This window comes from Pongo pygmaeus, chromosome X (genome assembly GCF_028885625.2).
Source record: "Pongo pygmaeus isolate AG05252 chromosome X, NHGRI_mPonPyg2-v2.0_pri, whole genome shotgun sequence".
In the NCBI taxonomy this organism is placed as follows: domain Eukaryota; kingdom Metazoa; phylum Chordata; class Mammalia; order Primates; family Hominidae; genus Pongo; species Pongo pygmaeus.
Genome location: NC_072396.2, coordinates 99997665 through 100025376, shown reverse-complemented (window position 1 = coordinate 100025376; position 27712 = coordinate 99997665). Strand labels below are relative to the sequence as shown.

Sequence of the window (27712 nt, the reverse complement as noted above, 5' to 3'; positions counted from 1 at the left end):
TTGGTGCTTACAAAGGAGCCCAGCTGTGGTGGTAGTGGTGGGATCTGTGCTTGCCTTATGTTACCCGGGGAGGTTTTCTGGTGTTTCAGGCAATGGGTGGGGCCAGAGAGGTCCCAAAAGTTTCTGTTTTTTGTGTGAAGCTACCAGGGCCTGTTGAGGGGTAAAGCCAGGTAGGGGCTGGATCAGGAAAGTCTATGTGTCAGGGCTGTCCATGTGCAGGGCAAGCAGCAGCCCCAGTGAACATTGGAGGGCAGTTCTCTGGCTGCTGGGGTAATGTTATAGGGAAGAGTGCAGCTTCCTCTGCTGTACGGAAGAGTCCACATTGGGAGTGGGAAGTAGCAGGCAACAGTAAGCCCCATCCAGCTCCCACACACATTGCAAGGCAGGTCTCACACCAGCTGTGTTCCGCTAGCAGCAGTTAGCTAGGCTCCAGACAGTCTATGCTCAGAACTCAAAACACCCCAGGCCATAAGCCTTCCCCATGGAAACAGAAACTGAGCCATGACCCACTTGGTCTGCCCATGAGGCAGGGGCACCCAGCTCCTGTGCCCATAGCTGTGGCACATTTTCCACCCACCCCTCAGTTTTGCACAAGGGAGTTCATCCCCACTCAAGATTTTATTGCAAATCTCAGTTGAGAGGTTTTCTCATCCAGTGACCACTGCCCGAATTAGTTGGAAGATTTCTAGGTGGTCCCCTGTGAGGTAGAATCAGGAGTGGCTTCCTTCCATCCTGCTGGAGACTGGGAGTGAGTGCAAAGCGTATCCAGATGCCACTTCTTCTCATATACTCCCCACTGCTCACTAAATTAGCTCCAGTGCTAGTAGGGTTAAGACCTTCCCTTATGGCCTGCATTGCCAAGTTCCCCAGTGAGAGTGTATATGCCAGAGGCTGTTTATCCCCATCTCACACTCTGGGGACTTACAGTTTTTCATCTGGTTCATGGTGTAGGCTGCAGTCTGATGCTTCTTTCAAAGGGACTGTGGTTTCTTTCAGTCTTTCTGTTAAGTTCCTGTGTTGTTTCTTGGAAAAAAGTTTGCAGTGTGAATCTCTACCACTATTTTATGTTTCCCAGTGGGAGAGGCATGCTAACACTGCTTCCAATCCACTATCTTGGAAAATAATACATCTTATTTATACTTAATAAAATTTATAGTCCAAATATGGAGATATTTATCTTTACTTCTTCATAGGAAGATGAAATTACACATACATGCATAAGGTAACATAAAATATCTTTCAACTTGGTTGCCTTTGTCTTTATCCTTGAGATATCAGCCAGGTTTCAATGCACTCACTAGCATATATAATAAGTACTTGGCAGGATCTACAATAATATAGGTCTTTTAAGAAAATGGGTAGATAACTAGAACTTGAATATGGCAATTCCTCAAAGACCTAAAGACGGAAATACCATTCGATCCAGCAATCTCATTACTGGGTATAGACCCACCCCCCCAAATATAAATAATTCTATTATAAGACACATGCATGCGTATGTTCATTGCAGCACTATTTATAATAGCAAAGACATGGAATTAACCTAAATGTCCATGAATAATAGACTGGATAAAGAAAATGTGGTACATATAAACCATGGAATACTCTTCAGCCGTAAAAAAGAACAAGATCTTGTCTTTTGCAGGGATATGGATGGAGCTGGAGGCCATTATCCTTAGCAAACAAATGCAGGAACAGAACATCAAACTCATGTTCTCCATTACAAGTGGGAGCTAAATGATGAGAACACATGAACATGTAGAGGGCAACAACACACACTGGGGCCTTTTGGAGGGTGGAGGATGGAACAAGGGAAAAGATCAGGAAAAATAACTAATGGGTACTAGGCTTAATACCTGGGTGATGAAATCATCTGTACAACAAACCCCCATGACACAAGTTTACCTATGTAACAAACCTGCATATCCTGCACATGTACCCCTGAACTTAAGATAAAAGTTAAAAAAAGAAAGAAACAAGAAAAAAAAAAAAACTAAAAATAATATGTATTGGCTTTTGCTGAACATATGTGTTTTTCTCCCCTCCTTCCAAATGCCCCATTTAAAATGTCAGTGAAAGAATACAAATTGTAATAAATTTGTCACAGCACCAAAGATGAGAGGAATAGGCCTTACCACATTTAAATATATGTGCATTTCTGGATTTGGAAAGGCACATACATTTTATTGGTGGATAAACCACATCAAAAGTTACTTCCAAGTACAGACACAGGAGAAAGCTACAGAATTGACGGAATTTCATAAAACGGCTGCAAATTCAGGGTAAGCAGGTACAAGGAGTAACAAGTGGAATGATTATTAAAATGACTGTTTTGGGGCGCTTTAACCAGTCAGGCCCTCTTTATGTGCAGTTATGAAATTTAACCTTCAATTATAATGAGATCTAAATTACAAAAAAAAAAAGACAGGAATCCTAAAAATATCCACTTATTTTAACAGGAATGGAACTTCACAGTAAAACACTCCTCATTTTGGAATGAGGGGTGGGAGTACCTGCTCACTTTTCAGCTACAAACTATAAAGCAAAGGCAGTCTGTCAATGATATACTCTGTCTGCATACAGAGAGCTGATGGTGATCTCTTTCATTCAGAGAAGGAAACCATTGAGGAAACATATATATGTAAACACACAGGAAACCTATGCTACTTAGTCATTAATTCATATATATGAATGAGCAACTAAGAATCTGTAGGTATTTGAGAAAAAAAACATTTTTTTTTCTTTTTGGTAGGACCAACATGAACTAATGGAATAATTAGTCTTAGAAGAATCACATAAAATCTAAAGAACAAAAGATAAAAATTCTATCCTTGGAAACATTTAAGAAATAATACAACTGATAAAATGAGAGCAGGCTGCTATGAAAAAGAAGCAAATATAGAATAAAGGTATCTTGGAAATTAAAAATTATAAATACCAAACTAGGAAATGTCAATCAAGGAGTTAGAAGAAAAAATTGAGGCACAGGCAAAAATAATGGAACAAAATATCTGAGATAGAAAATATAAATTTATAAAATCAATGCAAGTGTTCCAATATTTGTTTGTAAATTTGGATGAATTAAAAAAAGCTACTAATAAAACAAACAGAGGGTAACAGTCAAACTAAAAATAGAAGAAAGTTTTCTCTGAAAAGGGACCCTAGAATTAAAGAAAGACATATGTTTGCAGATTGAAAGGGACTACAAGGCAGGGATAAAACTCAAACACCAAGAAGAGAATATCTTAAAAGTATGTAATCACCTGACAGGTTTATCTTGCCCCCTGCCCAGAAAAACCAACACACTGAGAACATCAGGTTTTTGTAATAGAGAAAGAGTTTAATAAATGCAGAGCCAGCTAAGTGGAAGGACAGGAGTTTACTATTATTCAAATCAGCCTTCCTGAAAATTCAGAGGCAAGGATCTTTTAAGGATAGTTTGGTGGGCAGGGGTATAGAGTATGGGAAATGCTGATTTTTGGGGTCAGGGATGAAATCATAGGGAGTTGGAGCTTGTCTTCTTGTACTGAATCAGTTCCTGGAAGGGAGCCACAGGACCAGATGAGCCAGTTTATTGGTCGGGGTGGCACCGGCTGGTCTATCAAAATGCATGGTCTGGAAAACACCTCAAACACCAATCTTAGATTTCCTAATAGTGATCTTATCTATAGCAGCAATTGGGAAGGGAAGGTTAGGAATCCTGTGTCTTCTGGCTGCATGACTCCAAAGTTATAATTTCTAATCTTGTGGCCAATTTGTTAGTTTTGCAAAGGAGGTTTGATCCCCAAGCAAGGAGGAGGTTTGTTTTGGGAAAGGGCTGTTATCATTTTGTTTTAAAGGTAAACTATAAATTCCTCCCATAGTCAGCTTGACGTATGTCCAGGAATGAACAAGGGCAGCTTGGAGGTTAGAAGCAAAATGGAGTCGGTTAGGTCAGATCTCTTTCACTGTCACAATTTTTCTATGTCAAATTTCTCACACCGTCGTAATTTTTGCAAAGATGGTTCTATATATGCCAAGATAAAATATATATAATTTACAAAGAAATATAAATCAGATTTGCATCAGAGTTCTCAGTGGTTACACTGAAGTTAGAAGAGAATAAAACAATGTATTGAGGTTCTGAGGGAAAATGATTTTGTACTTGAAATTTGATACCTGGATAAACTAGCATTTATATACAGGGATAATGAAGATATCTTAAGACATACAAAAATCATAAAATATATCAGTAACACACCATTTATAAAAGACCGACTTGAGGTTGTACCCAAGTAAAATTTTAAAAGAAGCAAGATAAGGTATCCAAGACACAGTTGACTCAAGCAAGGAATGTGAACAAAAGATATCATGGGATGAGAATGCAGTGGCCCTACAGTTGGATGGTAATTACACAATTATAATGTTGTAAATGCTGGTTACAGGCTTTTGATTTTACCTATAAAGTAAAGTTCTGAAGCTTTACCAAACAGGAGTTTTGAATTCTATTACTCTTGCATATATAAGAGATCTAAATTACAAAAAAGATAAGACAGGAATCCTAAAAATATCCACTTATTTTAACAGGAATAGAACTTCACAGTTTCTTCACAGATGACTTCAAGTCATCTAAAATTGATGTGCAGGAATTGCCATCTTTACCATATTGAATCTTTGCATGCATGTACATGACATATCTCCCCTTATATTTAGGTATTCTTTTATACCTTATAATAAAGACATAAAAGTTATAATAAGGTATTATTATATTTCTCTATAAAGATCTGAAATGTTTTTAAAAGCTTTATTCTTAAGTATTTTTATTGGTAAATATTATTTTAAAATAACACTTTGATATTTTTTTCCTGTTGGGAATTCAACTGATGTATTTATTGATCCAGTAGCATTACTGAACTCTTATTAATTCCAATAAATTTTATATAGATTTTCTTGCATTTTCTAATTGGAGAATAATTTTGCCTGCAAGTCTTTATAATTTCGTTTCTTTCATTTTTATTCTCTTACTGTATTTTCCTTGTTTTTGTCTTAATGCACTGGCTTGGATGTCTGATGCCATATTGAATAGAAGCATTGAGAGTAGGCATGCTTGTCTCATACTGGATTTAAAATAACAGTTTCTAATGTTTTAACATTAATGATTGTGTTTGCTTCTAGCTTTTTGCTAGATGCCTTTTATTGGGTTAGTGAAGTTACCTTGTATTTGTAGTTTGCTAGGTGATTTTATAGTAAACAAGTATTGGATACCATGAAATATTTTTCTGTATTAAATAATAAGACTATATACTGAATGTCATACATTACATTTATACATTTTCAAATATTAAATAATCAGTCTTTGCATTTAGAATTAGCTGAATTTGATATGATTCTTAAAAACATTTTTAATGCGTCTTAGTATTTAGAACACAGTCGATTCTTGTTATTCACAGTAGTTATTTTCTATAAAGTCACCACGAGCATCAAATTAAGCAAATACTGAACCATTGCTCCTAGCAGAAATACAGGGTTAGGTTTCTGTGAGTCTCTGGAAATATTTTTGTCAATCAATCAATACATAACCTTATTTTATGCATGTTTCTGTTTAAAGACACTTTATTGTCTATATATTGGTGATTCACTAACATTGAGTTTAAGGCCAACAGGACTGTAAATCATACCTGAAGAAACTTATCTATATTTACTTCTTAAAGCACACAAAGCTTTTTTTTTTTTTGAGTCGGAGTCTTGCTCTGTCGCCCAGGCTGAAGTGCAGTCGTGCGATCTAGGCTCACTATAAGCTCCTCCTCCCGGGTTCACGCCATTCTCCTGCCTCAGCCTCCCGAGTAGCTGGGACTATAGGCGCCTGCCACCACACCCGGCTCATTTCTTTTGTATTTTTAGTAGAGACGGGGTTTCACCGTGTTAGCCAGGCTGGTCTCGATCTCCTGACCTCGTGATCTGCCCACCTCAGCCTCTCAAAGTTCTGGGATTACGGGCTTGAGCCACCGCACCCGGTCAAAGCTTTCTTATACTTGGGAACACTAGACTATACTTTACCTTTATGCTTAGGGGTCAATTTAAACAGTAAACTCACCAATAAAAAACACAAAAATGTGAAAAATGTGGCAGTATATAGACCACTCAAAGAACATTTATTCACAGTATGAGAGCTGAAACAAGAAGCCAGAACACTCTGGGAATATGCGTGTTGGATGATGCAAATTTTCCACAGCTCTGTGCATGTCCGTCAATGATCTTGAAAATGCCCTAAATATTGATTCGGATGTTACAGATAAATTTTAGGGAATAAGCAAATTTGCAAAATAGAACCCATGAATAATGAGGATCTACTGTGTTTCCTTTTAGATTTTTTCGTCTATGCTCAGAAGTGAGACTGTCTCCTTCACTGGTTTTGATAATAGGCTTACATTAGATGTATTAAATGAATAGGGGCAAAATTCCCTTTTGTCTTATCTTCTGGAAAAGTTTGCATAATAATTATTATATAATCTTTGAGTTAAAAACATTTTTACATTTGAAAAACTTATACCTAATGTGTCCATATTTCAGGGTACATGTGATAATTGAATACATTCATATAATTTTTTAAAGATTAAATAAGTACAATTGGGACATCCATCAGCTTAAATATTTGCCTTTTCTTTATGCTAGAACCATTCGTATTGTTCTCTTCTAGTTATTTTGAAATATACAATAGATTATTGTATATAATAGTCTCTCTACGGACATATCAAACACTTGGTTTGATTTCTTCTATTAAACTGTATATTTGTACACATTAATCAAACTCTCTCATACTTCCTTCTCTCCTATCCTTCCTGGCCTCTGGTAGCAACCAATCTATTCTCTATCTTCATGAGATTCACTTTTGTAGCTCCCACGTATGAGTGAGAATATATGATATTTGTCTTTCTGTGCTTGGCTTATTTCACTTAACATAATGGCTTCCAGTTCAACCTATGTTGCTGCGAATGGCAGGACTGTATCTTTTTATGGCTGAGTAAAAATTTGTTGTGTATGTATTTCATGATTTCCTTATCCACTCATCCATTGATGGACCCCAAGGTTAATTCAATATTTTGGCTACTGTGAATAGTGCTGCAATAAACATGGCAGTGCAGATATCTCTTCAGTAGACCGAATCTCCTTCTTTTGGTTATATACCCAGTAGTGGAATTACTGGATCATATGATAGTTCTATTTTCAGTTTTTTGAGGAACCTCCATATAGCTTTCCATATTGACTGTGGTAATTTACATTTCCACAAACAGCATATGAACATTTCCCTATTTAAAAATTTTGTTTTTGAAACAAGGTCTTGCTATATTGGCTAGGCTGGTCTTGAAGTCCTGGGTTCAAGTAATTCTTTCATCTCAGCCTCTCCAGTAGCTGGGACTACAGGTGCACACCACTGTGTTCAGCTAAGCATTCCCCTTTCTCCACACACTTGCCAGCATCCATTATTCCTTGTCTTTTTACTTTTAAAATTTATATATATGATATATATATACACACATTGAGATAGGGTTTCAATCTGTTGCCTGTGCTGGAGTTCAATAGTGTGATCATGGCTCACTTCAGCCTTGACCTCCTGGGCTCAAGCAATCCTCCCACCTCAGCCTCCCAAGGAGCTAAGACTACAGGCACATGCCATCATGCCTGGCTAAGTTTTAAATGTTGTTGGAGATAAAATCTCACTATGTTGCCCAGGATGGTCTCAAACTCCTGGGCTCAAGTGATTCTCCCACATCAGCCTCCGAAAATGTTGGATTATAGGCATTAACCACCATGTCCAGCTCCCTGTCATTTTATAAAACCCAAGTTTACTTGGGTGACATGATATCTCATTGTGGTTTTAATTTGCATATCTCTGATAATTAGTGACATTGAGCATTTTTTCATATACCTGTTGGCCATTTGTATAACTTCTTTTGATAAATGTCTATTCAGCTCTTTTGCCCATTTTTAAAATTAGATTAGATTATTTGTGTTTTGTTGTTGTTGTTGTTTTGCAGTTGAGTTGTTTGAAATCCTTGTATATTTTGTATATTAATCCCTTTTCAGATGAATAGTTTGTTACTATTTTCTCCCATTCTGAGAGTTGCCTTTTCACTTTGTTGATTGCTTCCTTTGCTGTGCAGAAGCTCTTCAGCTTGATGTAATCTCACTGTTCTATTTTTGCTTTTGTTGCCTGTGCATTTGACATCTTAGCCCTAAATCTTTGCATAGATCTACATCCTGAAGCATTTCCCCAATCTTTTTGTCGAATAGTTTTATAGTTTTAGGTCTTACATTTAAGTCTGTAATCCATTTTTATTTGATATTTGTATATGGTGAGAGTTAAGAGCCTAGTATCATTCTTCTGTATATGGTTACTCGGTTTTCCCAGCACCATTTGTTGAAGAGACTGTCCTTTACTTATTGTATGTTCTTGGCAACTTTGTTAAAAATGAGTTAGCTGTAAAAGCATGAATTTATATCTGGGTTCTCTATTCTGTTCCAGTGGCCTATGTGTCTGTTTTTATGCCAGTACCATGCTGATTTGTTTAAAATAATTTTGTAGTATATCTTGAAGCAGTGTGATGCCTCCAGATCTGTTCCTTTTGCTCAGGATGACTTTGTCTATTTGGAGATCTTTTGTGGTCCCACATAAATTTTGGAATTGCTTTTAAAAGAAATTCTGTGAAAAGTGTCATTAATATTGATAAGGATTTCATTTAATTTGTAAACTGCTTTGGGTAGTATTGTCATTTTAACTATATTATTGCTTTCAGTTAAGGATCATGGAATATCTTTCCATTGTTTTTGTGTCCTCTTCAATTTCTTGCACCACTGTTTTACAATTTTCCTTGTGTAGTACTTTCACATGTTTGGTTAAGTTGATTCCTATATATTTATTTTATATTCTTTGTAGCTATTGTAGATGGGATTGCTTTTTTGATTTCCTATTCAGATTGCTTGTGTTGACGTATACAAATACTACTGATTTTTGTTGGTTGATTTTGTATCCTAAAACTTTGTTGAATTTGTTTATCAGTTATAACCGTTTTTTGGTGGAATCTTTAGGTTTTACTAAATATAAGATAATGCCATCTACAAACAAGGCTATTTTGACTTCTTCCTTTTTAATTTGGATGCCCTCTATTTGTTGTTCTTGACTAATTTCTCTGGGTAAGACTCCAAGGATTCTGTTGAATAAAAGTGGTTAAAGTGGGAACCTTTATCTTTTTCTAGATCTTAGAGGGAAGGCTTTCCATTTTTCCCCATTCAGTATGATGTTTGCTAGGAATTTGTCATATATATATACACATATATATGTGTATATATATATACATGCCTTTATTGTTTTGAGGTATCTTCCTTATATACCCAGTTTGTTGAAGGCTTTTATCATAAAGAGATGTTGAATTTTATCAAGTGCTTTTTCAGCATCTATTGGAATAATCATATGGCTTTTGTTCTTGATTCTGTTAATGTGATATATCACGTTTACTGTGTTGCATATGTTGAACCATTCTTATATTCCTGGGATGAATCTCAATTGATTATGGTGAATGATGTTTTTAATGTGCTGTTGAATTTGGTTGGCTAGTATTTTGTTGAGGATTTTTGCATCAATGTTCTTCAGGGGTATTGGACAATAGGTTTAGAGTGTGTGTGTGTGTGTGTGTGTATGTGTGTGTGTGTGTGTGTGTCCTCGTCCTGTGTATCCGTGTAATGCTGGTGAGTCTGGAAGTATTCCCCACTCTTCAATTTCTTTTGAAGAGTTTCAGTAGAATTGGCATTAGTGGTTCTTTAATTATTTGGTGAATTCAGCAGTGAAACCATCAGGTCCTGAGCTTTTCTTTGATGGGAGACTTTTTGTTATGGCTTTGATAACACTACTCATCTTTGGTTTGTTCAGGTTCTCTATTTCTTAATGATTCAATATTGGTAGGCTGCGTGTGTCCAGGAATTTATACATTTCTTCTAGGTTTTCGAGTTTGTTGGGATATAGTTGTTCATAATAGTCTCTAATGATTCTTTGTACTTGCTAACATGGTCTCAGTTGTTATGTCTCCCTTTTTGTTTCTGATTTTATTTATTTGGGTCTTCTCTATTTTTTCTTAGTTAATCTAGCTAAAAGTTTGTGAATTTTCTTTATCTTTTCAAAAAACCAACTTTTTATTTCATTAATCTTTTGTATTTTTTTAGTCTCCAATTGTATTTATTTCTGCTCTGATCTTTAGTGTTTCTTTTCTTCTGCTAATTTTTGGGTCTGTGTTTTTCTTGGTTTGCTAGTTCCTTGAGATACATTGTTAGGTTGGTTATTTGAAGTCATTCTACTTTTTTAATATAGGCATTTATTGCTATATACATCCCTCTTAGTCCTGCTTTTGGTATATCTCACAGATTTTGGTATGTTTTATTTCCATTTTTATTTGTTGCAAGACATGTTAAAATTTTCTTCTTGATTTGTTCATTGACCTGTTGGTCATTTCAGAGCTTGTTGTTCAATTTTTATGTGTTAGCATTGTTTCAAAGTTCCTCTTATTATTGATTTCTAGTATTCCATTGTGGTCAGAAAATATATTTGATATGATTCCAACGTTTTTGAATTTGTTGAGACTTGTTTTGTGGCCTAAGGTATGGTCTATTCTAGAGAATGTCCCATATGCTGATAAAAAGAATGTGTATTCTGCAGCAATTGGGAGAAATGTTCTGTAAATGTCAGTTTGTACTATTTGGTCTAGTGCGTAGTTTAATTTTAATGTTTCTTTGTTGATTTTCTGTCTGATTGATCGGTCTATTACTCAGAGTGGAGTATTGAAGGCCACACTATTATTGCATTGCAGTCTATCTCTCTGATTTAGACCTATTAATGTTTGCTTTATATACTTAGAATCTCCAGTTTTGAGTGTACAGACATTTATAGTTGTTATATCCTCTTGCTGAATTGAACCCTTTATCTTTATATAATGACAGTCTTTATCTCTTTTACAATTTTTGATTTTTAGTCTGTTTTTTTTTTCTTATATAATATAGCTACTCCTGCTCTTTTTTGGTTTCCAGTTGCAAGGAATACCTTTTTCTACCTGTTCATTTTAAGCCTATGTGTTTCTTTATAGATCAAGTGAGTTTCTAGTAGGAAGCACACCATTGTGTCTTTTTCCTTTACACATTCTCCCACTCTGTGCCTTTTAATTGGGGAATTAAATAAATTTACATTCAACGTTATTATTGATAAGTAAGGACTTACTACTGCCACTTTGTTGCTTGTTTTCTGGTTCTTCTTTTTCTTCTTTCCTTTTATATTGTCTTCCTTTGGGGTTAGGTGATTTTTTTTTGGTAGTAGGTTTTAATTTTTATTAAATCTATCATAGATTTTGCATTTTGCTTGCATGAACCTTACTGAGAACATCTTATTAATGTAACAAGTTATTTTGCTGGGTGTGGTGGCTCACTCCCACAATCCCAGCACTTTGCAAGACTGAGGTGAGAGGACTGCTTGAGTCCTGGAGTTTGAGACCAGGTTGGGCAACACAACGAGATCACATCTTTACAAAAAAAAAAAAATTTGCCAAGTGTCAGGGCACATGCTTGTACTCCCAGCTACTGGGAGGACTGATAGGGAAGGATCACTTGAATCCAGGAAGTTGAGGCTGCAGTGAGCCATGTTCATGCCACTGCACTCCAGGCTGGGTGACAGAGTGAGATCCTGGCTCAAAAACAAACAAACACACAAAGTTATTTTAAAGAGCTAACGACTCTTCATACTTCTTCATTCTTTTTTTCTTTTTCTGCTCTGACTCTGTATTTTCAAATATTCTATCTTCGAATTCACTGATTTTTTTTTTCTGCCTGATTCATTCTGCTGTTGAAAGCCTCTAATTTTCAGCTCAGCAAATGCATATCTAATTTCCTAGATTTCTGTTTGATCTTTTAAAAATTATTTCTATCTCTGTTAAATTTCTTTGATAAATTTCTGAATTACTTTTTGTGTTATCTTGGAAATCAGTGAGTTTCCTTAAAACCGCTTTTTTTTTGGGTGTATACCCAATAATGGGATTGCTGGGTCAAATGGTATTTCTAGTTCTAGATCCTTGAGGAATTGCCACACTGTCGTCCACAATGGTTGAACTAGTTTACACTCCCACCAACAGTGTAAAAGCATTCCTTACCCAAAAGATTATAAATCATTCTACTATAAAGACACATGCACACGTATGTTTATTGTGGCACTGTTTACAATAGCAAAGACTTGGAACCAACCCAAATGCCCATCAATGATAGACTGGATAAAGAAAATGTGGCACATATATACCATGAAATACTATGCAGCCATAAAAAAGAATGAGTTCATGTCCTTTGCTGGGACATGGATGAAGTTGGAAACCATCATTCTCAGCAAACTAACACAAGAACAGAAAACCAAACACTGCATGTTCTCACTCATAAGTGGGAGTTGAACAATGAGAATACATGGACACGGGGGGTGGGGTGCATCACACACCTGTGCCTGTTGGAGGGTGGAGGCCTGGGGGAGGGATAGCATTAGGAGAAATACCTAAGGTAGATGCCAGGTTGATGGGTGCAGCAAACTACCATGGCATGTGTATACCTATGTAACAAACCTGCAAGTTCTGCACATGTACCCCAGAACTAAAGTATAATTTTAAAAAACCCCGCTATTTTTAATTCTTGTTTAGATAATTTACATATTGCCATCTCATTAGGGTCAGTCACTGATTCCTTGCTCTTTCCGTCTGTTGAGGTCATAGTTCCCTGTTTGCCATTGTTTCTTGTGGTTGTATATCTATGTCTTTGAATTGAAGGACTAGTTATTTATTCCAGTCTGTCTTGTTTTGGTATTTATTAGATATTTTTTCTTAGATGTTGTTTGTAATTTATCTACTGATTTTTAAAAAATTTTTCTACTAGTTTTTTTTTTTTCTTTTTGGCATTAGATGGCTCTTGAATCCCAGGTTTTCCTTGGTTCTAGTAAACAGAGTGCAGCAGCCTGTCCTGAATGGAATGAGTGTCGTACCAAACAAAATATAGTGGTATTGTGGGAAGGCTGGCTTGGGGGTTCCTGCCCAGGGGACCTGTGGAACAAACCTCCTACGACATGATGCTGCTGAATAGCTACTGTAATTTACTATCTCCTCTGGCCAAGTTATAGAGCAGAAATTCCAAGGTTGGGGATGGCAGTCCTGCCTTCCCTCTTTGTCTCTGGCTATCCTCGAGGATATTTCTCAATTCTGGTACTCTCAAATGCTTCTTGTGGTTTGAGGCAGGGACAGGTCTCCTTCCAGCATATTCAAGATGGTGAGGAAGCTGGTTGTCCACCTTGATCTCACTTTTTCCAGTGGAGAAACTGTGAGTCAGAGGAAATTTTCCATGCACTTGGTGTTGGGAAAATTGGGAGGAGGGTCACTGAAGATGTGGAAATGTGCTTATTTTACTGTCTGCTTGGATTTTTTTTTGTTTTTTTTACTTCTCTGTGACTTCAGGAACTGACCATACCCATATTTGAGTTTTGGGATATTGCTGGTGATAATCTCAGCACTGTATATTCATTTTTGCTTTTCTGTGGGGGGATAGTGAAGCCAGCTTACATCTATGCCATCATTTTTTCATGATCTTTGAGTTTTTATGTAATTCACCTATAAAAATGCCTGCCTAAAGAAGCGTAGTGGGTTGTTAGTTTGTTTTTGGGTAGATTTCAAAGTACAAATATAAGATTTTTAAGTAGCTTTATGTGTAGTCATAGCTTCTTTTCTGTTGGTTTCGGAAAATCACATACTTTAGAAAATTGGTTTTTTATTTTATTTTTTAAAAAAAATTTTGGGATGGGGTCTCACTCTGTCACCCAGGCTGGAGTGCAGTGGCACAGTCTTGGCTCATTTAACCTTTGCCTTCCAGACTCAAGTGATCCTCCCACCTCAGCCTCCCGAGTAGCTGGGACCACAGAGGGGCACCACCATGCCCAGCTAATTTTTTTTATTTTTGGTAGAGACAGGGTTTCACCATGTTGCCCAGGCTGGTCTCGAACTCCTGAGCTCAAGCAATCTACCTGCCTTGGCAAAGTGCTGGGATTACAAGTGTGAGCCTGTGTGTTTTAAAAGATTTTTGTATAAAGTTGTTCGTGCTCTCCTATAATTATGTTCTATTTTTCTTTTATAGTAGATTTTTATTTTGCCTTTTAATCCTCAAAATTATTAGAGTTGTAGAAGGATGAAAAATTAGCCCAACATTTAGTATGAAAGTATTTAAATATAAACCTAATAAAAATAACAAATAGTGCTATAGTACATTTATGAATTTCCAATCTTGATCTTTCTGGGTTGTCATGCTATAAAACACTGCATAAGGTTTTTTCTGCCTTTTTGAAAACTATGTAGCACTTATAGCAAAATGATTACAACATATCAAAAAATTTCATATTTAAAAAATATATATATTCTCTTGTGTGTTAGATGTTAAAAACAAATAACCAAAGAATATATTCTTTATTCTAGAGACGGGGCTAAGGAAATATGAATTAATTCAAGTTGATTTTATCTACTTTCTATAAATCTTGATTAGTAATTTATAAATTACATATGGACTATGATATTTCTCATTCTATTATGGAGTAAAATAAAGTAAATTTAGCATCTCTTGGGAAGAAAGAGAAGTTAAAGGTTTGTCTTCTTTTTTTTCAAGTATTTACAATGAGTATTGGAGAAGATTTTAATAAACATACAAAGAATGTAAGGTGGTATTTTGTAGTGTCTAAGAACATAATGTCAGGCTGGGCGTGGTGGCTCATGCCTGTAATCCCGGCACTTTGGGAGGCCGAGGCGGGTGAATCACGAGGTCAGGAGTTCGAGACCAGCCTGGCCAACATGGTGAAACCCTGTCTCTACTAAAAATACAAAAATTAGCTAGGCGTGGTGGCAGGTGCCTGTAATCCTAGCTACTCAGGAGGCTGAGGCAAGAGAATTGTTTGAACCCAGGAGGTGGAGTTTGCAGTGAGCCGAGATCATGTTATTGCACTCCAGCATGGGTGACAGGGTGAGGCTCCATCTCAAAAAAAAAAAAAAAAAAAAAAGGACGTAATGTCAAACCGGACTACCTCTGTTGTATTCCTGACCAGGTTACTTCTAGACTAATTTTCCTTGTGTAAATTACTTAATTGGACCTAATGTAATCATATAATTGGAATCTACACTACTTATTAATTTGCAAATTTTATTTATTTTTAAAATATCAGCTAGGACCCTTGGATTACCAAATCTAATCTCTGAAAATCTCCCCCAAAGGCAGTTAATATTCCAGGCAAAACTATAATATTAAATATTATGTGAACTTAATCAAAGAATTGCATCCAATTTCCTTTCATTAGAAAAAAATACATAAAATTAATCAAAAAGATTATATTAAATTTTTACCGACTAATTCCCTGAAAATGCTGCAGTTAATAAGATGACTTAAAAAGGTTGACTCTCATTATTTAAAAACGTCAATTTAATGACTTAGTGTATAAATATTATCAAATATTTCCACCATATATATTTCAGTTCTGCATATGGAATATATAAACTAACAGAGAGGGTTACCACCTTATGCTCCACCTTTCAAGGGGAAGAGCACCGACTATGGATGGTAGGAAGACAGGGAAATAGTCTAATCAAGCAGCAATATTGTACCCAAATATCAAGTGAATTTATTATATCCCAATGGCAACTAATTTTTTCATGGAGAAAATTGTGTCAGAAGTATATTTCAAAGTGCATACGGTCAATTTAGTGCCAAAACTTTAGATATGATCTAGTTGTTGTTAAAGATACCATTGATTCAATCAGAAGAGGTCTATCACAAGCTATAAGATTATATTGTTAGCAAAAATCCAAAATAGGATCTAAGCAAAGCAAAGAGATAGGACAGTATATTGTTTCATTCAAAATCAGAATTTGAAAGTCTGTAATAGAAAACCACGAAAGTACAAGTCATTACCTGGAGATGATAAGGAAAATGAAAAGATGAATAATCAAAATTATCTCCAGAAAGGGGAAGTTATGGTATAATTGTATGAGGGTGAGCACTGAAAATAGAAAAATACAACTTGACCAAATTTTATGAATATCATTTCATGAAAACAAAAACATAATTTGTAAAAGCAACTATGAATAATATTAATAATAGTAATAATTAAAAAGAAAACGACAGGCCAAGATGATGAAAGCTGGGGGCACTGAAATAGGAAAAATGTTTACAGAAAATAGCTGATGCCTATTTAATGCTAATGACTGGCAAGGTATAACTTGCAGTAATGTGAATTCGACCAGAAGATCAGAGTGTAACATGTAATACTCCAAAGTATGCTAAATTAGAAGAAAGAACAGATATGTTGGTGGCTTTAATAAAAGATAATGTTGGCTGGGCGCGGTGGCTCATGCCTGTAACCCCAGCACTTTGGGAGGCTAAGGTAGGCAGATCACGAGGTCAAGAGGTCGAGACCGTCCTGGCCAACATGTTGAAACCCTGTCTCTACTAAAAATACAAAAATTAGTCGAGCGTGGTGGCATACACCTGTAGTCCCAGCTACTCAGGAGGCTGAGGCAGGAGAATCGCTCGAACCCAGGAGACGGAGGTTGCAGTGAGCCAAGATCGCGCCACTGCACTCCAGCCTGGGTGACAAGGGCAAAACTCCGTCTCCAAAAAAAAAAAAAAAAAAGATAATGTTGAATATATAGAATAAGAAGAATCTGAAGGTAAATACGATGAGTTTGGATATAAAAAGAAAAAATGCAGAGGGAAACCTGTTGGTCCTGCATCTATATGAAAGGAGGTTGAAGTAAAGAATCAAAGGGAGAAGAAGAGGATGAGGACAAAGATCTTTCTAAATATAAATTAGATGAAGATGAGGATGAAGATGATGCTGATATCTCAAAATATAATATTGATGTCAGTGAAGAAGATGATAGTAATAAAAAGAAATCTAATAGAAAAAGTCACTCAATGTCTCAATCTTCACATTCACTATCTTCATCATGTTCATTGTCCCTTTCAAATTCAAGGTCTAGGTCCAGGTTCCCTTCAAGAAGTTCTAGTTCATAGTCAAGATCTTGTTTCAGTTCCAGAGAACATTTAAGATCCTCTGGGTTGAAATTAAGATCCAGTTCCAGGTCCCACAGGGGCTCACTAAACAACCCTGAGCCCATGGCCAACCCTTACAGAACACCATTACTTTACCCAAGCACCACAGGTCATCTTCTGGATCATTCCATTCTGGTTCCCATTCAAGTTCAAAAAAGAAATGAGGGGTTAAAATGTATATCTTAATGAAATCTAATACAGTGCATGGAGCACATTTTTAAGGAAGTTGGTGTTTTTGATGGTCAGAAGTGCTAAATCTGCTAGTAGAGGTGCATGCCTTTCATCATGTTTCAGAACAATACAGCTGTGTTTATTTGTGAAGTTGAAAGTAAATAGCATTCTGTTAATAAGCCATAATGTCCCAAAATAGATGCTCTGTCATTCATGGTTTACAACCATTTGCTTCATTTAAAATCATCTCAGCTGTAACAAAGTATTGTTTCCTAATTAAACTCATTTTTCTCATTTCCACATATATCGTGTTTACTGGCTAAGACAAAATTATCTGGGCTTGCTTGAACTTTTGGGCATGGAGGCAAAACTGGTAAACTAGTTGGAAACAACATGTTTATGTTACTCTGGGAAAATAAGTCAACCTGTTTATGTTGTTAACCTATGTCAAAGTGATTCTTACCAAAAAAGTTAAACTAAGTTGTAAAGCAGCCAACTGGAAATGGGTTTATTTTGAAATTTGCTGTACTAAGGGTGCCATGGAATCATTGTCTTTATCAAGCTTTACTTTTTTTTTGCACCACTACATTTAATGGAAAAGAATCGTGTGACTTGCAGAAGGAGAAAGGTGTGATTCATTTTCCTTTTCTCCTTTTTTTTTTTTTTGGAGACAGAGTCTCACTCTTGTTGCCCAGGCTGGAGTGCAATGGCACAGTCTCGGCTCACCGCAACCTCCACCTCCCAGGTTCAAGCAATTCTCTTACCTCAGCCTCCCGAGTAGCTGGGATTACAGGCGTGCACCACCACGCCTGGCTAATTTTGTATTTTTAGTAGAGATGGGGCTTCTCCATGTTGGTCAGGTTGGTCTTGAACTCCCGACCTGAGGTAATCCGCCCACCTCGGCCTCACAAAGTGCTGGGATTACAGGTGTGAGCCACTGCACCCGGCCTCATTTTCCTTTCTGACACATAATTAGGGGCAAGAAAGAAAGTCTAACAGTTTATCTCTTTTGATATGGTCAGTTGATAAGAAAAACGTCTTATCTAAACATGTTTATCAATATTTTAAGAAGGTTTGTGTGATATTCTTTTAAATCTAGTTATCAAATGTTATAGGGTAGAAAAGGCGAAATCATAGTTAATGAGCAAATTGAAGTAAACTTTTGAAGTATATTTCTCTTTTGATGGAAGGCCAATGGAGACACTGTGAATTTAAGTGATGATTTACTTCAAGATGTTTAACTATAAACACACCACATGAAATTTTCTTCTGGATAACAAATGAATGCCTCTCTCTGCATGATGTAAGCAAAAATTGTTATTTTTCCTATTCATCTGAGACTAATTTATGGCTTAAAATGCTTTCAGAGTTTATTTCTCAAAATTAAAATCTGGTCACATGAAGAAAACACATGTTTTTCTTTGTTTCCTTTTTAGTGTAATTTTAATGACATTATTACATGATGGCCTATGGTGGCATTACCACATTTCATTAGCTCTATTCCAGACCACTATGATCTTAAGCAAAATGCTTAAGATTGTCTAACATCCATGAGTAACATAATTTGGAGATAACAAATTTTGTTTATTATTTCAAGTGATAGACTTCATGTCATCACTGTTAATCACCATTTTTACCCTAGAATGGTAGTGTACATTTTGAATTCTGAATAAGTGAATTAACATATACTTGATATAGTGCTTTTTAGTATCATATATGCACATATATACACTTTGTTTTACAGGTATCCCCAGATACTTGATTTTTGCTTTCTACTCAGCTGTGTTTGAGATTATTTCCTCTCAGCTAGTGGTACTGAGAGGTGACAGCGTGCTGGCAGTCCTCACAGCCCTCGCTCGCTCTCGGCACCTCCTCTGCCTGGGCTCCCACTTTGGCGCACTTGAGGAGCCCTTCAGCCCACTGCTGCACTGTGGGAGCCCCTTTCTGGGCTGGCCAAGGCCGGAGCCCACTCCCTCAGCTTGCAGGGAGGTGTGGAGGGAGAGACGCGAGCGGGAACCGGGGCTGCGTGCGGCGCTTGTGGGCCAGCTGGAGTTCCGGGTGGGCGTGGGCTTGGTGGCCCCGCACTCAGAGCAGCCTGCCGGCCCTGCTGGCCCCGGGCAATGAGGGACTTAGCACCCGGGCCAGCGGCTGCGGAGGGTGTACTGGGTCCCCCAGCAGTGCCAGCCCACCGGTGCTGCGCTCGATTTCTCGCCTAGCCTTAGCTGCCTTCCCACAGGGCAGGCCTTGGGACTGCAGCCCGCCATGCCTGAGCCTTCCTCCGCCTCCGTGGGTTCCTGTGCAGCCCAAGCCTCCCGACGAATGCCGCCCCCTGCTCCATGGCGCCTAGTCCCATCGACCGCCCAAGGGCTGAGGAGTGTGAGTGCATTGCGCGGGACTGGCAGGCAGCTCCATCTGCAGCCCTGGTGTGGGATCCACTGGGTGAAGCCAGCTGGGCTCCTGAGTCTGGTGGGGATGTGGAGAGTCTTTATGTCTAGCTCAGGGATTGTAAACACACCAATCAGCATCCTGTGTCTAGCTCAGGGTTTGTGAGTGCACCAATGGACACTCTGTATCTAGCTGCTCTGGTGGGGCCTTGGACAACCTCTATGTCTAGCTCAGGGATTGTAAATACACTAATCGACACTCTGTATCTAGCTGCTCTGGTGGGGCCTTGGAGAACCTTTATGTCTGGCTCAGGGATTGTAAATACACCAATCGGCACTCTGTATCTAGCTCAAGGTTTGTAAACACACCAATCAGCACCCTGTGTCTACCTCAGGGTTTGTGAGTGCACCAATTGACACTCTGTATCTAGCTGCTCTGGTGGGGCCTTGGAGAACCTGTGTGTCCATACTCTGTATCTAACTAATCTGATGGGGACGTGGAGAACCTTTGTATCTAGCTGAGGGATTGTAAACGCACCAATCAGCGCCCTGTCAAAACAGGCCACTGGGCTCTACCAATCAGCAGGATGTGGGTGGGGCCAGATAAGAGAATAAAAGCAGGCTGCCGGAGCCAGCATTGGCAACCCACTAGGGTCCCCTTCCACACTGTGGAAGCTTTGTTTTTTTGCTCTTTGCAATAAATCTTGCTACTGCTCACTCTTTGGGTCCACACTGCTTGTATGAGCTGTAACACTCACCGGGAAGGTCCGCAGTTTCACTCCTGAAGCCAGCAAGACCACGAGCCCACCGGTAGGAACGAACAACTCCAGACGCGCCGCCTTAAGAGCTGTAACACTCACCGCGAGGGTCGGCGGCTTCATTCTTGAAGTCAGTGAGACCAAGAACCCACCAATTCCGGACACAGTACTGCTTGTTTACAGTATTTTGGTATACACTTTCTCATTAGTGATTCTAGTTCTATCTTGTTATATTATTGCATTCACAGCAAAGTATTCTTTACTGGAGCTTTTTAATTCAAAGACTCCTCTATCTCCCCTTTTCATTTAACTTTCCTGGAAAGGAATTGTCTATGATAGAGATACATTTCAGTTCTCTCAGCTAAGAGTATGGCACAACTATTTAGAATTTAATCAGAAATTCTAATTTAACTGCATTGGAGTTATACAGTTAACTATACTACACTCAATATTTTAGGTTCCTTAAATTAAGGATATTTTAATGGCATATTGCTTTGTTCTAAAGAGCTGATACCTTTATTCTATGAGTTTGAGTGGAAGCTGCCACAGAATTGGGATTATGATTTAAAGTGAGGTTCATGGTACCTGAAAAGTATTATGACATTGTACAATACACTGTTTTTTTTAAAGTAATAATGACTTCATTTTTTGAAAATGATATATGGGTAGAATTTAAACATTCAATCAATGCGGAAGAGTATGAAGAGGAAAATGTAAACATTTTGCACAGAATTTCATCATCTAGAAATAACTATCATTAATAGTTGGTGAGAAATATTTCAGACATACATCTCATCTATGTAAATATACAGATAGAAAAGCAAATAAAAGTAAATCTAGATATGAATGAATAAAAGAGTGGGTGAATGGATTGATGGATAGATAAATGGAAATATATGTTTTTCCAAAAATGTATTTATATATATATTTATAATATTTATATATACACAAACAAACCATAAGTAGTTTATAAGCTATAGTATGCAAATAAACTCTATATATAATTTTAATTTTAAAAATTTTAAGCTTCTTTTGCTTGAGTTTAACAAAGAGGAACATAAATGCAGCTGAAGAAATTGATTTACTTAAGATAAATTTTTCTTTATTGCAAATGAGATTAGTATTTAAAACATCCTTTAAATTGAAGAGAAATGATTTTGAAAGCCTTTAAATTGGTGTAACTACCTGACAGGTTCATCTTGCCCACGGCCCAGACAGAGCCAATTTATCAAGACAGGGGAATTGGAATAGAGAAAGAGTTTAATGCATGCAGAAGGTGTCTAAATAAAAGGAATTTTACTGCTCAAATCAGTCTCTCCAAAAATTCAGAGACTGAGATTTTTAAAGACTGAGAAGGGGTTAGGCAGTGAGGACCTCAGTGACCTGATTGGTCAGGTCAGAGATGACATCATAGGGGGTCAGAGCTGGTTCATCTTGCTGGCTTCTGTTCCTTGGTAGAATTGCATAACTAGCTTAACCACATTACCGGTCTGGGTGGCACCAGGTGATGCATCACAATGCAGGGTCTGGAAAATATCTCAAACACCAATCTTAGGTTTTACCGTAGTGATGTTATCACTAGGAGCAACCGGGGAGGTTCAGAATCTCATGGCCTCTGGTTATATAACTCCTAAACCATAATTTCTAATCTTGTGGCTAATTTGTAAGTCTTACAAAGGTCGTTTGGTCCCCAGGCAAGAAGGCAGTTTGTTTCAGGAAAGGGCTGTTGTCATCTTTGTTTCAAAGTTAAACTGAAAACTAAATTCTTTCTATAGTTACCTCAGTCCAAGACCAGCAATGAACAAGGGCAGTTTAGGGTTAAAGGCAAGATGGAGTTGGTTAGGTCAGTTCTCTTTCACTGTCATAATTTTCTCACTATTTGAATTTTTGCAAAGGCGATTTCATTGGGTTTTGTCTTTGACAAACAAAATGAGTGACTGAAGCTTAATTCTTAATCATCAAGGTTTATTAAGCTACTTTTAGGGCACAACTGGGAAAAACATGAGCCACAGATACATCTGTGGCTATTTTCCCGAAGAGGTTTCTCAGGAGGTTTAGTATTTATACATTTCATTAAAGGGACGAAGGGCGGCATGTAGAAAGAGAGACAGGTAGCCAGTTAGGTAAATACTTACATTCTTGTGAGACTTTAGTTAGTGCCCACTAAATCTACATTTTCCGTAAGTTAAAGTGAATGTCTGATAAGAAAAGGGGAGTAAAGAAAGTCAATTATGCAGACATCTCTGGTAGGCAGAGGAATGAGTCCTGACTTTGTTCTATTACCTAGGAAGACAAAACTGTCATGACATTGTCAGTGTGGAATGGAACATACTTTAGTTTTAAGAGCTACACTTAGATCTAAACTTACAATTAGCATGTCTTTGTTTCTGAGAGGCCAGCCAGTAACTTACTTACGAATGATCAAGGAAGCAGTCCTTCTCAGAAGCCTGAGGTCTTTTACCTTTCCATGGCAATCTGGCTGATGCATAATGTTAGTAACAGCCATACATTTGGAAGAGAGTGTTGCAGTCATCTTCCCTTTTGCATAAGAAGTTTGGGGGAACCTGAGATTTTGAAGTTTTTCTTTATTTCATTTTAAAAGATTCCATGAGGTTTAATCTTAGGCCACTTCTCTTGTCTACCTGTAAGCTTGCCTCCTCTTATCTAATTTGTTATTTAAATGATTATTTTTACATTGTTAAGGATTATACCATTTACATTGTCTTCTGTGTTTTTAATTTTAACAAGTCTTAGTAGCAATACCTAGGCAAAATAGATTTCAAGACAAAAACTATAAGAAGAGACAAACAAGGTCACTATATAATGATAAAGGAGTCAATTCCGCAAGAGGATGCAACAATTTAAATATATATGCACCCAACATGGGAGCACCCAGATATATAAAGCAAATATTATTAGAGTTAGAGAGATAGGCACCAATACAATCAGATCTGGAGGCTTCAACACTCCACTTTCAGCATGGGAAAGACCTTCCACACAGAAAATCAACAAAGAAACATTGGGCTTAATCTGCACTATAGACCAAATGGATCTAATAGATATTTACAGAGCATTTCATCAAAGAGCTGCAGAATACACATTCTTTTCCTCAGCACATGGATCATTCTCAAGGTCAAACCATATGATAGGTCACAAAGCTAGTTTTAAAATGTTCAAAAAATTGAAAGAATATCAAGTATCTTTTCTGAGCACAATGGAATAAAACTAGAAATTAATAACAAGAAGAATTTTGAAATCTACACAAACACATGGAAATTAAACAATATGTCTGAATGACCTGAATGAACTGATTGGCCAGTGGGTTAGGGAAGAAATTAAGAAAGAAATTGAAAAATATTTTTGAAACAAATAATAATGGAAACACAACATACGAAAACCTACGGGATACTGCAAAAGCAGTACTGATATGGAAGTTTATAGCTGTAAGTGCCTATATTAAAAAAGAGAAAAACTTCAAATATACACTCTAATGATGCATCTTAAAGAACTAGAAAAGCAAGAGCAAACCAAATCCAAAATTAGTAGAAGAAAAGAAATAATAAAGATCAGAGAAGAAATAAATAAAATGGAAATATTACAAAGATCAATGAAACAAAAAGTTGTTTTGTTGAAAAGTTAAACAAAATTGACAAACCTTTAGCTAGACTAACTAAGAAAGAAAATGAGAAGATAAAAATAAATAAACTCAGAAATGAAAAAGGAGACATTACAACTGATACTGTAGAAATTCAAAAGATCTTTACTGGCTACTATGAGCAACTATAGGCTAATAAATTAGATAATCTGGAATAAATGGACAAGTTCCCAGACACATACAACCTACACAGATTGAACCAGGAAGAAGTCCAAAACCTGAACAAACCAATACCAACAAATGAGATCAAAGCCATAGCGAAATGTCTCCCAGTAAAGAAAAGCCTGGGACCCATTGGCTTCACTGCTGAATTCTACCAAACATATGAAGAAGAACTAATACCAATGCTACTCAAACTATTTCAAAAAATACAGGAGGAAGGAATACTTTCAAACTCATTCTACAAGGCCAGTGTTACCCTGATACCAAAAACACAGAAAGACACATCAGAAAAAGAAAAAGGCCAGTAATTCTGATGAATACTGATGCAAATATCTTCAACCAAATACTAACAAACCGAATTCAACAATACACTAGAAAGATCATTCATTATGAACAAGTGAGATTTATCACTGTAATGCAAGCATGGTTCAAAATACTCATATCAATCAATGTGGTGTATCATATCAACGGAATGAAGAATAAAAAGCTTGTAATTATTTTAATTGATGCTGGAAATCATTTAATAAAATTCAATATCCCGTTCTGATAAAAACCCTTAAAAAACTGGGTATAGAAGGACCATACTTGAAAATAATAAAAGCTGTATATGAGAGACCTACAGCTAATATTATACTAAATGGAAAAAAATATCCCTGGAAAGCCTTTCCTCTAAGATCTGGAACACGACAAAGATGCCCGCTGTCACCACTGTTATTCAACATAGTACTAGAAGTCCCAGCTAAAACAATCAGACAAGAGAAAGAAATAAACAGTGTTCAGATTGAAATGGAAGAAGTCAAATTATCTTTGTTTGCAGATGATATATATAATCTTACGTTTGAAAAAAACCTAAAGACTCCACAAAAAAACTGTTAGAACTAAAAAATTCATTAAAGTTGTAGGATACAAAATACACATGCAAAATCAGTAGCATTTGTATATGCCAATGGTGTGCAATGTGAAAAAGAAATAAAAATTATGATTTACAATAGCCACACATAAAATTAAATACCTAGAAATTAACTTAACCAAAGAAGTGAAAAATCTGTGTAATGGAAACTATAAAACACTGGTGAAAGAAATTAAAGAGGACACCAAATAATGGAAAAACATTTCATGTTCATGGATTGGAAGAATAAATATTGTCAAAATGTCCATACTATCCAAAGCAATCTGCAGATTCAATACTATTCCCATCAAGATACCAGTGCTGTTCTTCACAGAAATAGAAAAAACAATCCTAAAATTTATATGGAGCCGCAGAATACCCAGAAGAGACAAAGCTATCCTAAGCCAAAAGGGCAAAACTGGAGGAATCACATCACCTGACTTCAAATTATAGTGCAGAGCCATAGTAAGCAAAATAGCATGGTACTGGCATAAAAGCAGACACATACACCAATGGAACAGAATAGAGAACCCAAAAACAAATTCACACACTCATAGTAAACTCATTTTTGACAAAAGTGCCAAGAATATACACTGGGGAAAAGACAATCTCTTCAATAAATGTTGCAGGGAAAACTGGATATCCATATGCAGAAGAATGAAACTAGACCCCTATCTCTTGGCATATACAAAAATTAAATCAAAATGGTTAAAGACTTAAATCTCAGACCTCAAACTATGAATCTGCTACAATAAAACATTGGGGAAATTCTCCAGGACATTGGTCTGGGTAAAGATTTCTTGAGCAATACCCTACCGACGCAGGAAACCAAAGCAAAAATGCACTAATGGGATCACAGCAAGTTAAAAAGCTTCTGCACAGCAAAGGAAACATCAACCAAGTGAAAAGGCAACCCCTCAGAATGGGAGAAAATGTTTGCACCCTACCCATCTGACAAGGGTTTTATTACCAGAATATATAAGGAGCTCAGACAATTTTATTGCAAAAAATCTAATCTTATCGAAAAATGGGCAAAAGATTTGAATAGATATTTCTCAAAAGAAGACATACAAGTGACAAGCATATGAAAATGTGCTCAACATCATTTATCGTCAGAGAAATGCAAATCAAAACTACAATGAGATATCATCTCACTCCAATTAAAATTACTTAGATCCAAAAGACAGACAATAACAAATGCTGGTGAGGATGTGGAGAAAGAGGAATGCTCATACACTGTTGGTGGGAGTGTAAATTAGTACAATCACTATGGAGAACAGTTTGGGGGTTCTCAAAGAAGCAAAAAATTGAGCTACCATATGATCCAGTAATCCTACCACTAGGTATATACCCCAAAGAAAGGAAATCAGTATATCAAAGAGATATCTGTATTTCTGTTTTTTATGGATAAGGAAAATGTGGTACATATACACAATGGATTATTATTCAGCCGTAAAAAAGAATGAGACCCATTCACTTGCAATAACATGGATGGAAATGGAGGTCATTATGTTAAGCGAGATAAGCCAGGCACAGCAAGACAAACATTCCTTGTTCTCACTTATCTGTGGGATCTAAAAATCAAAACAATTGAACTCATGGAGATAGAGTAGAAAGATGGTTACCAGAGGCTGGGAAGCGTATTAGGGGACTGGGGGACAGGTGGAGATGGTTAATGGGTACAAATAAAAACTAGAAGAATTGAGTAACACCTACTATTTGATAGCACAACAGGGTGACTGTAGTAAAAAATAACTTAATTATACATTTAAAAATAACTAAAAGAATGTAATTGGATTGTTTTTAACTCAATGTGTGATAAGTGCTTGAGGAGACAGATACCCCATTCTCCATGACATGATTGTTTCAAATTGCAGGCCCGTATCAAAACTTCTCATGCACTCCGTAAATACATACACCTACTATGCACCCAAAAAATTAAAAATTGACAACAAATTCCTACAAGTCTTAATTGTATTTTGAAACAGCTTATGTGATCACTGGATACAGATAATCTCCTAAGCAATTATATACCTTCTCCACAGCCATTGCTTGCAAGGTGGACAAAGAATACGGGAGGAATGAGGAGGAAGAGAGAGATGAGGAAAAACAGGTTACATGCTTTCAACATCCCTGATGGGATGACTAATGCAGTTGTAGAGAGATCTGAGGAAGAAAGAGGAAGTTGATGTAGATGATGATAGATGATAATACCTAAAGTTATTAAACATTAACCTGAAATTAGAGTCGTTTAATAATAAAAATGACTGGGAAGTTATGAAATTAGAATAAATTATCCCCCAGTACCCAAAAGGCAGTAGATGCTGCAGAGAAAAGTAGGTAACAGTTTCTGGAAAAAAAAGTTCCGCATGTTTTTCCATACGTTAGTTAGAGACTTCTGAATCCAATTAATTATAGGCTTTTATAATATTTTATTATTGAAAACTTCAAATATACACAAAAGGGAACAATCTAATGATACACATGAAGCTATCAGCTGTCATCAAATATCAATATTTTGCCATTTTTATCTATTACTCCATTTTAAATACAATATATTTTTCTTTTT

The 27712-nt window shown here is 36.7% G+C and overlaps 1 pseudogene; it reads left to right on the top strand.

Annotated features, from left to right (window-relative positions):
• LOC129024146 (zinc finger Ran-binding domain-containing protein 2-like) overlaps nt 1-17288 on the top strand; it is a 33869-nt pseudogene extending 16581 nt beyond the window's left edge.
• Nucleotides 17289-27712: the final 10424 nt, after the last annotated feature.